This window comes from Lathyrus oleraceus, chromosome 7 (genome assembly GCF_024323335.1).
Source record: "Lathyrus oleraceus cultivar Zhongwan6 chromosome 7, CAAS_Psat_ZW6_1.0, whole genome shotgun sequence".
Lineage (NCBI taxonomy): Eukaryota > Viridiplantae > Streptophyta > Magnoliopsida > Fabales > Fabaceae > Lathyrus > Lathyrus oleraceus.
Window position 1 is genome coordinate 161956636 of NC_066585.1, and position 16052 is coordinate 161972687.

Here is a 16052-nt window from a genome sequence, read left to right on the forward strand (position 1 = left end):
CCAAAGTGTTGAGACACTTTAATATGCATGATTCTAAGAAAGGATTCATACCTATGCAATATGGCATATGTCTATCAAAAACACAATCCCCTTCAACTAAGGAAGAAAGGGATCGAATGAATAAGATTCCATATGCATATGCAATAGGATCTATCATGTATGCCATGTTATGTACTCGACCAGATGTCTCGTATGCTTTAAGTGCAACAAGTAGGTACCAATCTGATCCCGATGATGCTCATTGGGTAGCTGTCAAGAATATCCTTAAGTATTTGAGAAGGACTAAGGACTCATTCTTGATATATAGAGGTAAGGAAGAGCTTGATGTAATTAGATACACCGATGCTAGCTTCCAGACAAATAAGGATGACTTTAGATCGCAATCTGGTTATGTGTTCTGCTTAAACGGTGGTGCTGTAAGCTGGAAAAGTTCAAAGCAAGATATAGTTGTTGATTCTACAATCGAGGTCGAGTATATTGTTCCCTCAAGTGCAGTAAGGGAAGTTGTTTGGATCAAAAATTTCATTAGTGAACTTGGCATAATTCCTAGCATTGTGAATCTCATTGATCTCTATTGTGATAACAATGGTGTTATCGCATAAACTAAGGAGCCTAGATCTTACCAACGATCCAAACACATACTTAGGCATTATCACCTCATTTGAGAGATAATAGATAGAGGATATGTGAAAATATGCAGAGTACCTACACTTGAAAATATTACTGACCCACTGACGAAGCCTCTTACGCAGCAGAAGCATGATGGCCATACTAGATCTATGGGTATTAGGGGTATGCCTGATTGGCTCTAGTGCTAGTGGGAGATTGTTGGTGTAAGTCTTAGAGGCCAATACTTTTGGTACTTGTATCAAATTATTTATTAATAATAAAAGGTTTTTTCTTTATTATGTTTGTTTAATAAAATCCCTAGAATAACTAGTCCGTTTAATGTATCTGTCGCATCCGCGAAAAACAAGCGGCAGGCTAAAACAAAACAACACAGAGCCGCCACCGTGTGTTATTTATCCCAAAAGAGGGAAAGGAAACGCTCGAAGTAAACCTGGAAAAGACATGGTCTCGCGACCAAAGAGAGATGGGATCGGGAGTCGGTTATGCGAAGGGAAGGTATTAGCACCCCTACGCATCTGTCGTACTCGACGGGATCCACGCTCAAAAGAATAGAAGAAAGGTTGCTAAAACTGCTCACAAACATCACACACACACTGAAAACAACACAGGTGGGGGAAGAGAGGAACGGGCTCGCTAGGATATCGCATCCTATGCCTACGTATCTCATCTGGAATGAGAATCAGAGCTACCGTAGTTCGGCTCACGCACGCCGAAACAAAACACACGCACAGACGCTGAGACGTCAAAACAAACAGGCAAACATGGAACCCGAACGCCAATTGCTGGACTTACATCAGCTTCCGAACCAAACAAACCCACACTGGAAACCAGATGCCACTTGATGGACTTATATCGGACTCCAAGCACACAACAATAGGATACGGAATGCCAATTGCTGGGCTTACATCCATCTCCTAACACACACAAGAAGAAACAAGCAACAAGTTACTAAGGAGTCGGGAACTCGAGCCTAGCAACTGTCAAGCAAACACACACAAAAAGAAAAAGGGTGCCCGGAGAGATCTCGGAAGACCTCCTGCCTACGTACCTCATCTGGTATGAGGATCAGGGCAACGCAGTTCCCCTTAACAGGGGAGAAACTTTCTCCTAACCAGAGACTGAGAAATGACCAACTAGAAGGGAGACTGACCCGAGCCTAATAGTTATCATGTATTCCACAATGGTCCTAGGTTGAGTTTTCTATCTATCTGCACAGGCTGCAAGCTAATCCTAAACAGGCAAAGCAAAGCATGCAAGCATAATCAAAATAAAGCAAACATACACAATTAGCACACAATATATACAGACAAAATGGGCTCACACAAAGGTTAGGCTGCAAAAGCAAGCCAACTGTATCAGGGTGATGTTAGCTCTTAACCCTAACATTGAGAGTTAGGGTGAAGCAGATGAAATAGGAGGTGAGGGGTGTGCCTCACAGCTCTTATCCCTGGCCAGGGAGAGCTTTAGACAAATGAAGTGTGGGTTCAGAAAGTGGGAACCCTTCTACACTTATGACACTGACTCAACTGTACAACTGTACAAGGATCTTGGGTTACTATCCACACTGCATCAACACCAGTTGTGTGAGCAAAGGGATGACTCGACTGAATAGCAGGAGATGGATTGCACATCTCTTGTATCTGCCAATTGCCTTAACAAAGGTCTTTTCCTAGTTGGGGACAAAGATAAACAATCACAAGCATTGCCTCTTAAGGAGGACTTCAGACAGGTGCCTGGCCAAGTAACAGGCCAGGTCTTCCAGACTACATGGAGTTAATGAGCTATACCTCAATTGGTTAAGCAACCAAGCAACAGAAAAAGCAAGTTCAAAATGAACTATAGCAACTAATGTACCTGAAATCAATCTAACATAATCAGTACACAGCTCAAACAGTCAAACAGACAAGCTAATGGTCAACAGTTAACTGTACATAAACAATGCATCAAGCAAAGCACAAGCCAATGCTCAACACAAATGACTTAGAAGCCACCTACAAAACAAACTTAATGTTAATCAACATCAATCAAACAAACAACTCAAGCCAGGTGAATTAATTCCTCCATGCCATATGCCTTTTGTCCTGAAAACACAACTCAAACATGAGAAGCAAACCCCTAGGACAAAGCCTAGGGTCCAAAAGGGAGAAATAATTCAAAACAGAACATGAAAATTGGCATAAATCAAGCTCAATCAAATAAGAACAATGTCCAATTGGTCCCATGTTCATATCATACACCAATTTCATTTTATAAAAGAAATAGTGCAAAGCATGCAATTTCAAAGCTCATTGGACCAAACAGAATGAATCAATCCAAATCAAATAAAAAATAATTCAATAAATCCCAAAGAAAATCATGGCTAAACAGAACTCATTACATGATCATCATACCAAAATTCAAGTCATTTGGACAAGTGGAAGCATGTCAAATAAATTCCATAAGACAAGGCAAGGCAAAACAAGCTCATACAAGGCACAAAATCATGCATCAACTTCAAGCAAGCATAAAACAGAGTAGGAACATGATAAATGCACCAAACCAAAACCAAGATAAACTTCAATGTGTCTAAATTCACTCCACAAAATTTCAAGTCCATCCAATAAACATCAAAAATTTCACAAATCATATAAGATCATGACTCACAAAAAGTCCACAAATGGTCAAACAGAAGAGAAATTCTCAAACAAATTGGAAATGCATCCAAAAATTTCACAAAAATTCACAAGTGAACCTAACATCCATAAGTATCATCATGCAAAAAATCAGGTTAATTGGCATAGAATTGGCATGGTAATGAAAATCCACAAGTTGGACAAGAAATGGTGTGACACACATTGTCACACCTAGATTGATCAGCTCATATCTCACAAACCAGAAATGATAAAATCACAAACTCAAATCCAAAATGTTCATTGAGATGTCTATTTCAAGCATGCAAAGTTTCAAGAATTTTGGATTAAGCATCATTATTTCATGAAGGATATGGCAAGATAGGTCATGAAAACATACACATACACAATCCCTAAGCAAAATAAAAATCCACCAGTGCACAATTTCTGGAAAAATATTCATTAAAAAGTAGACGTTGCAAGGATCATGGCACAAAACATTTCATGTGAATTGGATTATTATTTTATGAGTTATGATTTTTTAAATGGAGTGAAAAATTAAAAAAGGAATGAATGAAGGCATGAACATGTATGCATACAAGAGGAAAATAATGCAAAAGCCAAAAAGGACAATGCCTGGAGCCGGAATCGAACCGTGCTCGAATTTGAATATAGCGCTCACTTAATGAAACGCACTGTTTCATTAAGTGAGGTGGCAAGCTGCAATTGGTGCATGGCGAAACAAACACGAAATACATGCAAAAACACGGCCAGGCGGATCAAACTACTTCTGGAAACGCAAAACTCAAACATTCATCCATGTTCATCATAAACCCTAGGCTCAAGAACAAATCGTTTCAGAAATTAACAAGGCCTATATCATTGGAATCCTTGCTCAACATACATCACGAATCCAAGCTTATTTTATGCTAATTCTTCCTAAATCAAAAGATTCGATCCAAAACATATTTGTACATGAAACTTAAAATCCACATAACTTCCTTGTTTCTCCATGAAATTCAACGATTCAACTTGCAGATTAACATACATCCAAGGATCTATCAAAAGCATGCATTAATTTCAAGAATTGTGATGCTCGAAAACTAACCTTAATTGGATAACAGAAGTGAAATCGTGTGTTTCAAGCCATGGCAAGCAAAAACAGAAGTTCTTCAGTGTTCATATGAGTGAATGGAACAAGGTTTGAGTGTTGATTGTGAAGGATCTAGCTGAAAACTCGAATTGCCATTGATGAGCACACTTGCAACAGTTCTTGAATTGGCTTGAGAATCAATAGATCTTGCTTCAAACAGCTTCCATTATGCCTCTTGATGAAGGATTGATCAAAGATGATGCAATGTTTATGCAGAAAAATGAAGAAAAGTTGAGAGAAGAAGTTGAAGAATTTTGGATTTCTAGATCTAGATCTCAATTCTGTTATGATTAGCAATGAAACAGTTGTGATTTAGCTTTTATATGTGATGTTAAGCATGTTGCTAATCATGATTAGTGTTAATGCAAATGTTTAAGCCAAAACCAAGTTTTAGTGCAAATTGGAAATTCGCCCCTCACATGTGCAAACCAATGTAACAGTGCAAGTTTAGTTTCAATTCACTTCAGAAATGTTGTTTAGAGGCCAAGGCAAGTGGAATTGAATGAATACCATGCTTAATTTTCAAATTCACCTTTTTCCCTCCAAATTCAAATTAAGTTCAAGTTAAAAATGCACTTTTTGTGATGAGTTTTAATGAAATGTGATGCATGATTATGATAGTACACATCAAGAGAAAATTGCTCCAAAAAGAACCACATGATTTGGCCTTTTGGTGCAAAAGTTATGCACTTTTGAAGTTCACAATTTCTTGACCAAGATTGCTCCATAACTTGCCAACCACACATGAGAAATTCATGTTCTTGGACTTTTTGGAAAGGTGAGAGCAAGATATACAACTTTCATGTTGGACAAAATTTCATTTGAAGCACTTTTGGACATGTAATTTTGAGGAGAAGACCTTTCCATTTTTGGCAAATTTGAATTACAAGTCACTTTCTATTTTTGGAAAGTTTTCATCTGACTTTATTTTCTTCATTGTTGATGTTTGAAATGTCAAATGAAACTTGTTTGGACATGAATGAAGTGTCTCTAACCCTCTCCCACCTCCAAATCCATCATTTGACATGTGGTTGACTTTTGTTGACTGATAGATGAACTTGCCATGCATAGATGAACTTGAGCCTCGAACTCCTGATGAAATGGCTCAAACATGAAACCCTAGCTTCCATAAGCTCAATGAAACCCTAGAATGATCTCTCATCTCAATGAAGACCTCATCTCCTTGACAAGCCCTGATTGGCACAATTCAGATGATTAGGGTTGACCAGAGGTCAAAACCCTAATCCCAAGGTATCTGATCAAGCATAATGAATCTCTTGGTGATGATAATACCATGATGATGATGATGTACCATTACAACCAAGATAATATCCAACCTCCTTGAGGAATCAAGAAACCCTAATTTGAAGTACAAACCCTCAGATGGCTAGTGATCAATTCAATGAAACCCTCAGGCTTGAATATGTTAACCTCTTTATCTTCTGATCAAGACCTAGGAGGATGACTTGCCCAATGTTGCCATATGATATGCAAAGATGCAATGCCTAATGACCTACAAATGAAATGCAATATGCTAAGCTAGTCCCAAGAGAGGAGGGCAAATTTTGAGGTGTTACAGTATTAAGTGTGACTTAATCATGAGATCTCATTAAACATAAGGATATTATTCTTAAAGTATCAGTAGTCGAACTTTGTTGTAAAGTGGGATAACGTTAAAGCATTAAGACTATTATGTATATAGACTAATGATCACATCTCATGGATCATGGATAAGGAGTTATCAAGTCTTAAACATAGGTATGGATATTAGGAATAATATTTATACTGGATTGACCCGCTATGAGAATACTACATAGAATGCTATGCAAAGTGTCATAAGTTAGTCTCATGGTGATAGTGGTGTATACCACTGTCATACGGTGAACTGGACTTTGTTGTGTTTTTAATCGCAATGTCGCGGTTAGCAAGAGTCGCCACCGACTTTTCTTTTATCCCATAAGGAAAGGTGGAAAAGAACAGGAAAGACCTTAATTTAGATTCTTAGGTTCGGGAGGTACGTTATACAAAGGGAAGGTGTTAGCACCCTTTGTATCCATGGTTATCCATGGGCTCTTAATTGCTCAATCATTTATGTTTTCCTTGTTTGAAAAAGTGTTTTGAGAAATGTGTGAAAAATGTTTTGAAAATGAGAATTTAACTTTATAATGATTCTTGCATGAATGTATACAAAGCGGTTATCTCATTTAGATTTGAAAGTTATTTAGAAAAATATAACTCAGCAATGATCCTAGTACGGATGTATGCTAAGTGGTGATTTTCCAAAAAAGGATGTTTGAAATGTGTAAGGTGGGAGAAATATTTTAGGTTATGAATGAGCAATTAAGGGTTATACCTGTCCGAGGTCTTTACCGTCATTTTCTATCCTTGTGAGGGTAAAACTGTCCTTACTATTGAGAAGTAAGTAGTTTTATCCTTGGGATGTAGAAGGGTCATCGTAGGGTCATTGATTGGTCATTGAAGGCAACAGTTATGAGGATACCTTAGCATTCGAAGGGACTATCATCATTTGGCCATAGGCTACACCGGAGGGTCATCGAGGGACAAAATCGTATTTTCGAAGGCAACATCCGAGGGACCATGATTTATTTTATGATGATTTAATCGAAGGGCCATTGCTAAGTGTATCCCCACATTCGCGGGACATGACCGTATTACGTAATCGGGGGTAACAAAGGGAGGTCCGATACCATTTATTTAAAGTCCATATTTTAACGTTCATTAGGTAATTATGATGAATCTCCACATTAAAATCAACACATTAAAATCAATACATTAAAAATTAATACATTAAAATTAATTAGGCAATCAATATGAATCTTCACATTAAAGTGAAGTAATTTAGAATCCATCTCCACGAAGGTCTCCCACACGTGAAGTGGAGTACTTAGCCGGCCGCTTCATTGGGGATATGGAAGCCTTTACACCATTCAACACACGGGTTAGAGCATTGAGATAAAATATGATTTGACAATTGCACCATAAAATAGACATAACAGTTATGAGTTCAGGCCAAGTGATGCAAAAATCGCAATTAAATAAACATAAGATAGAACAGCAAAGAGACAAAGCAGCCACTGCCCCGTTCGCCTCTGCTTCGCCTAGCGAAGGCTCAGCGAATGCTCGCTGCAGGCTCGCTTAGCGATGAGCTAGCGAGCGGCCACGGGTTTGGAATTTGACAGCAGCATGACTTCCGAAAACCTGCACTCTTATGGCATTTGATCACAGGCATAGCATAGACAATTATACAGGATATTCATACTTAGATTCCCGTACGAAATCGAATTACATATCAAAACTTTAATCGGAATGCATCATGTATGTAAAGAATATCAATTGGAAACGTAAAACAGCGGTGATACGCAAACCTGTGTGCAATTGCGATATTGAAAGGGACTGATTGCTTGGAGGCCGGATTGAGTTGGGCGGCGGTAGCTTCGGCGCGGGTGGGCTGCCTTCAGGTTAGCAGGGTTTTTGCACCAGGGTTTCCGTCCTTCGTCCTGGTCTCTCCGTTTCGGTGTCCGTCCGTCTGTGTCTTTGTCTTTTTCGTGGCTGAGGAGCTGGTATTTATAGTAGTAGAGGTGACCTAATGGGCTTAAAATGAGGTCCAAAACTTCAGATTTTCGCCAGCTTCGCTAGGCGAAGGAATTGCTCGCCTAGCGAGCAAGCCATTCTGGGCTTTTTTCTGGAACTGGTGCTTCGTTGGGCGAGTGTCATGATGAAGTGTTCGCTAGGCGAAGGAATTGCTCGCCTAGCGAGCAAGCTATTTTGGGCCGTCTTTGGATTGGGCCTGTTGTGAGCTGGGCTTTCGTTCCTTTAGAGTCAGTGCCTTGCAGAACAAGTCAGAGGAAAGCTTTGTAATATCGATGGGCAAATTTTGGGGTATGACAGCTGCCCCTGTTCAATATTCTTGAACCGAGAGAGTAGAATGGTATGTGCCGTTCGTGGTCTGGAGGTGAAAGATTATTGAACACTAGAATGCCCCGAAAATTTGCGCCTGTCCATTAGTCTCGATGGAGATGGGCTTAAAGATGCCATCCAGGTGGTTTGATGATGAGGGCTCCAGATTGCGTCGTACGTTAGACGATACCTGGAGACATGGATGTCATACCGGGTCATACGCTAGACCGTATAGTGAGTCATCCATTATGCTGTTGACTTCTCTGGGGAGTCAGCGTGTGCTATATACTGCTGGGGATAAGGGATCAGAATGGATCGTATGTTAGACCGTGTCTGAATACCAGAGTGAGTTGTTCATTAGGCGATAGGCTTTGCCGAGGATGAAAAATCAGAACGGATCGTACGCTAGATCGTCTCTGAGTCGAAGATCCAAATGGGTCTTATGATAGACTGTATTGGAGTTGCAGGATGAGCCGTCCATTAGGCTGTGTCTGATGATGAAAGGGGGGCAGTCGTACGCTAGACTACAATTCAGAAATGTACCTGTCACTAGGTAGCATCTGAGCAGATGAAGGTCTAACTTGGTCGTACATTAAACCGTATCTGAGCAGAATGAGCCGTCCATTAGGCTGAATCTGACGAAAAGGGAGCAGTCGTATACTAGACTACAATTCAGAGATGTACCTGTCACTAGGTAGCATCTGAGCAGATGAAGGTCTAACTTGGTCGTACATTAAACCATATCTGAGTTGTTGAAGATCAGAATGAATCATACGTTAGATCGTATCTGAGCTGAAGGTCCAAATGGGTCGTACGTTAGACCGTATTAGAGTTGCAGAATGAGCCGTACGTTAGGCTGTATCTGAAGAAGAAAGTAGTCGTACGCTAGACTACACCCCGGAATGTACCGTACGCTAGGCAGTATCTGAGGATTTGAAGGTCCAAATGGGTCGTCCGTTAGACCGTATTGGAGCTGTTGAAAGTCAGAATGGATCGTACGTTAGATCGTATCTGAGCTGAAGATCCAAGTGGGTCGTACGTTAGACCGTATTAGAGTTGCAGAATGAGCCGTACGTTAGGCTGTATCTGAAGAAGAAAGTAGTCGTACGCTAGACTACACCCCGGAATGTACCGTACGCTAGGCAGTATCTGAGGATTTGAAGGTCCAAATGGGTCGTCCGTTAGACCGTATTGGAGCTGTTGAAAGTCAGAATGGATCGTACGTTAGATCGTATCTGAGCTGAAGATCCAAGTGGGTCGTACGTTAGACCGTGTTGGAGTTGCAGAATGAACCGTACGTTAGGTTGTATCTGAAAAAGGGGTCAGAATGGATCGTACGTTAGATCGCATCTGAGTTGAGGATCCAAACGGGTCGTACGTTAGACCGTATTGGAGCTGCAGAATGAGCCGTACGTTAGGCTGTATCTGAAGAAGAAAGTAGTCGTACGCTAGACTACACCCCGGAATGTACCGTACGCTAGGCAGTATCTGAGGATTTGAAGGTCCAAATGGGTCGTCCGTTAGACCGTATTGGAACTGTTGAAAGTCAGAATGGATCGTACGTTAGATCGTATCTGAGCTGAAGATCCAAGTGGGTCGTACGTTAGACCGTGTTGGAGTTGTAGAATGAACCATACGTTAGGTTGTATCTGAAAAAGGGGTCAGAATGGATCGTACGTTAGATCGCATCTGAGTTGAGGATCCAAATGGGTCGTACGTTAGACCGTATTGGAGCTGCAGAATGAGCCGTACGTTAGGCTGTATCTGAAGAAGAAAGTAGTCGTACGCTAGACTACACCCCGGAATGTGTAACACCCTTCTAAAATACCCCAAATATTTAATAAAAAAAAATAATAAACATATAACAATTCAGAGTAATTATGCCATTCAAGAGTGTCACACATAATATTCATAACATTCAACCATATAACGGTCATGCTCTTTTATTAATTCAAAACATAAACATTTGCATAAAACGCAACGGATAGAGATCTCCTCAATCATGTAAAACATGTAACATTCACATGTAAATTATTCAACAAGGTAAATATCCCATCCCGATGTTACATCTATCAGAGCACGACCCACTAAGGAGACTACACTAGACTCCAAGCATTCGCTTCTACTCAACTCATTTCTCGTTACCTGAAAAATAGTTGTAAGGGTGAGTTCCTCAATCAATATAATAAGTATTATAGAACATAATGTCATGTTAAGCAATTTAACACATTAATCACCCTAATCGCAACATACAATCAGTAACAGCACATCAGCTCAACATCAACATAAAGCACAAGTATAATCTCAAATCATACTCCACAACAACTCAAACACACGTATAATATTGGAATACATCCATTCATATTATACGCCATACATACATTATGCAATGAGACTCCACACATGCGGTACCGACTATTCTTGAACATATAGTTCAAGCTCACCGATCCCTCCAGATACGGCTACTAAGCTCACTAGTCCCACTCATTTGAGACCTAGTGACTCACTCACTAATTCCTCACCATGGGAATTAGCTACAGCCCCGAAGGCTAGACTATGCACACTAATCATCTAGCATGCAAACATCAACAACAAATCCACAATGATTCACTCACTAATTCCTCACCATGGGAATTAGCTACAGCCCCGAAGGCTATGCTATGCACGCTAATCATCTAGCAATGCAGCATCAACAACAATTCACAATGGACATATGCTCACACTCTAAGCCATACAACAGTCCATTTACCAATACATGCATAATATATACATTCATAGCATTATGCATATCATCATACATCATCAACACATGTATCAACACATCATTATCATGTAAATCAATTAAACACAGCATTAGCACACTCCACTAATACCTATACTGCTCAAAACAACGGGAATAATCCCTATTACATCATACGCCAACATAGGCCAACTCTCAATTATGTACACAATATTAAAAAGCCAATTTTTCCACTCTGCAACAGTGTTAACCGGTTAACGCCCTGGGTTAACCGGTTAACGCAGGCAAAACACGCTCACTGCCCAAAACTTAACAGTGTTAACCGGTTAACGCCCTGGGTTAACCGGTTAACGCAGGCAAAACAGCACCAATTTCACAATTCATAACAGTGTTAACCGGTTAACACCCTGGGTTAACCGGTTAACGCAGACAAAACAGCAGTTCCTGCGCTAACACAAGGCAGAATGCAGAATTCTCCGCATTTTCCGCCGTTGGAGGACTTCCGGACCTCCGATTCCGATTCCGTAAAAAGCTATACGTTCGGAATTTCACAACTAACCCAAACACAGAATCAATTACAGTCTAAATGCAATTTATCCAACATAATTCTTCAGCATCAATAATCCCAATTAGGGTCAAATTAACGGCTTATCACTACCCATCACATATTATCCCATAATACCCATTAATCGACGATAAACCCCCTTACCTGAGTTAATTCGGCGAATCTTTGAGCTCCAAGCTTTTCTCTCTTCAACCTTCAGCCCTTGCTCTGTCTCTTTGCCCTTTTCCTCTTTCACGATCGCTTTCTCTGTTTTTCACGTAAAAACCTTTTTACTCCAAATGGGCTCTTTTCCTTATTTCCAACATATATATATTTTCCAATAATAATAATAATAATAAAATTTCCAATTATTTAATTAAATTAATAAATAAATTATTAACTCAATTTAAATAATTATTTTATTATTATCGGGGTGTTACAACTCTCCCCCACTAAAAGAGTTTTCGTCCTCGAAAACATACCTCAAGCGAATAACTCTGGGTAAGACTCCTTCATCTTACTCTCCAGTTCCCAAGTCACATTGCCACCTGCTGGTCCTCCCCAAGCTACCTTCACCAAGGCAATCTCTTTACCCCGCAACTGCTTCAACTCTCGATCCTCAATCCTCATAGGTGATGTTTCAACAGTCAGGTTATCTCTCACCTGTACATCATCTACTTGGACTACATGCGACGGATCATGAATGTACCTCCTCAACTGAGACACATGAAAAACCTCATGCAAATTCGTAAGTGACGGCGGTAAAGCGACACGATAGGCTACCTCCCCTATCCTCTCCAAAATCTGATAAGGACCAATAAATCGAGGTGTCAACTTCTTCGACTTCAAAGCTCGACCAACACCAGTTATCGGAGTAACACGAAGAAACACATGATCTCCCTCTTGGAACTCAAGTGACTTCCTCCTCTTGTCATGATAACTCTTCTGACGACTCTGAGCAATTCTCATCTTCTCCTGAATCATCTTAATCTTGTCTGTAGTCTGTTGAACAATCTCCGGTCCAACCACAGCACTCTCACCGGACTCATACCAACATAAAGGCGTCCGACATCTCCTACCATACAAAGCTTCAAACGGTGCCATACCAATGCTCGAATGAAAACTATTGTTGTAGGTAAACTCAATCAAAGGCAAATAACAATCCCAAGCGCCTCCCTTTTCCAAAACACAAGCTCTCAAAAGATCCTCTAATGACTGAATGGTCCTCTCAGTCTGACCATCAGTCTGCGGGTGATATGCAGAACTCAATCTCAGCTTAGTTCCCAAAGCTCTCTGCAAACCTTCCCAGAACTTCGATGTAAATCTAGGATCTCTGTCCGAAACAATACTAGACGGAATACCATGCAAACTTACAATCTTCTCAATATACAACTCGACTAATCTCTCTAACGGATAATCCATTCTGATCGGAATGAAATGAGCCGATTTCGTCAATCTATCAACAATCACCCAAATAGCTTCAAAATTCTTACTTGTCCTCGGCAACCCAGAAACAAAATCCATACTGATACTATCCCACTTCCACTCTGGAATAGCCAACGGTTGCATTAGCCCAGACGGCTTCTGATGCTCAATCTTCGACTTCTGACAAGTCAAACAGGAATAAACAAAACTCGCAATTTCTCTTTTCATTCCCGGCCACCAAAATAACTTCTTCAAATCATGATACATCTTTGTAGCTCCAGGATGAATACTCAAGCCACTACGATGTCCTTCCTCAAGGATACTCTTCTTAAGTTCGGTAACATCCGGAATACACACCCGATTACCAAATTTCAAAACACCATTCTCATCAACTCTGAATTCACCACCTTGACCTTGATTCACTAAAGTCAACTTATCAACCAAAAGCATATCGGATTTCTGACCCTCTCTAATCTCATCCAGAATACCACTCGTTAATTTCAACATTCCCAATTTAACACTATTGTGAGTACTCTCACACACCAAACTCAAATCTCTAAACTGCTCGATTAAATCCAATTCTTTAACCATTAACATAGACATATGCAATGATTTCTGACTCAATGCATCAGCTACTACGTTTGCTTTACCCGGATGGTAATTCAAACCAAAATCATAATCCTTCAGAAATTCTAACCATCTCCTCTGTCTCATATTCAGCTCTTTCTGATCAAACAAATACTTTAAACTTTTATGGTCACTGAAAACCTCAAATCTTGACCCGTACAAATAATGTCTCCATAACTTCAGAACAAATACCACAGCTGCCAACTCTAAATCGTGTGTCGGATAGTTCCTCTCATGAACCCTCAGTTGTCTCGAAGCATAAGCTATAACCTGCTTATTCTGCATCAACACACCACCCAAACCCAACAATGAAGCATCACAGTAAACCTCAAATGGTTCCGACGAACTCGGTAATATCAGAATAGGAGCAGTAGTCAACCTTCTCTTTAATTCTTGGAAACCTTCTTCACATTTTGAGTCCCAAACAAATGCTTGCCCCTTTCTAGTCAACATCGTCAACGGTAACGCCAACTTAGAAAATCCCTCAATGAACTTCCTATAATAACCAGCCAAGCCAAGAAAACTTCGAATCTCAGCAACAGACTTCGGAGCTTCCCACTTAGACACCGCTTCTATCTTAGAAGGATCAACAGCAACACCGCCTCTTGAAATCACATGACCAAGAAAACTAACCTCTTCTAACCAAAATTCACATTTGGACAATTTAGCAAATAACTTCTTTTCTCGTAGAACTTCTAAAACCACTCTCAAATGCTCAGCATGCTCTTCTTCAGATTTCGAATACACCAAAATGTCATCAATAAACACCACAACAAACTTATCTAGGTACGGATGGAAAATCCTATTCATATACTCCATAAATACTCCAGGCGCATTAGTCACACCAAAAGGCATTACAGAATACTCATAATGTCCATACCTTGTTCTGAAAGCAGTCTTCTAAATATCCTCAGTTTTCACACGTATCTGATGATACCCAGATCTCAAATCTATCTTGCTGAACACCCTCGCACCAACCAATTGGTCCATCAAATCATCAATCCTCGGCAAAGGATACCGATTCTTGATCGTCACTTTATTCAGTTGCCTGTAGTCCACACACAATCTCATAGTACCTTCTTTCTTCTTAACCAATAACACTGGTGCACCCCACGGTGACACGCTCGGACGAATAAATTTCTTATCCAACAGATCTTCCAACTGACTCTTCAATTCAGTTAACTCAACAGCAGACATACGGTACGGAGCCATCGATATCGGTCTAGTACCAGGTACCAAATCAATCGAGAACTCAACTTCACGCTCTGGCGGTAATTCATTCACCTCTTCCGGAAACACATCAGGAAAATCACACACCACGGCTAGATCGCCAATTACCAGTTTATCTTTAGCCTCCAAAGTCGCTAACAGCATAAACAACTCTGCCCCATCTGCGACTTCCTCATTCACCTGTCTGGCTGATAGAAACAAACTCTTTCCTTCTTCAATCTCAGGAAATATCACAGTCTTATCAAAACAGTTAATATAAACTCGGTTAACCACCAACCAGTTCATACCCAAGATAACATCAATCTGCACTAGTGGAAGACACACAAGGTCTATCCCAAAGTCTCTACCAAAAATACTCAAGGGACAATTCAAACAAACTGAAGTAGTAGTCACTGAACCCTTCGCAGGAGTATCAATCACCATACTTCCAAGCATCTCAGATATCTCTAACTTAAGTTTCACAGCACAATCCAAAGATATAAAGGAATGAGTAGCACCGGTGTCAATAATAGCTACAAGAGGAAAGCCATTAATATAACACGTACCTCGGATCAAACGATCATCTGCAGAAGTCTCAGAACCTGATAAAGCAAAGACCTTGCCTCCCGACTGATTCTCTCTCTTTGGCTTAGGACACTGTGGGCTAATATGACCCACCTCTCCACAGTTGAAACAAGTTACAGTCTTCAACCGGCACTCTGCAGCCAAATGACCACCTTTGCCACACTTGAAACACTTCATCTCAGCACTGGTACACTCATGGACACGATGTCCAGCCCGACCACATCTATAACACTTAGCAGGGGCACTAGAGTCTCCCCCACTAGGCCTCTTCATCCCACTCTGCTTCTGGAAACCTTTGCCAGCTGCATACGGTTTTCCACGATCATTTTGATTCTTGCCTTTCCTATCAACTCTCTGTTGATAGCTCTCTGCTCTGGCTTTGGAATCCTGTTCAAAAATCCTGCAACAGTCAACCAAGTCAGAAAACACTCTGATCCGCTGATATCCAATAGCCTGTTTGATCTCGGGACGCAACCCGTTCTCAAACTTCACACATTTCAAAAATTCTCCAGCAGCCTCATTATAGGGAGTATAATACTTTGACAGTTCTGTGAACTTAGCAGCATACTCCGTAACAGACTTGTTACCCTGCTTCAATTCCAAGAACTCTAT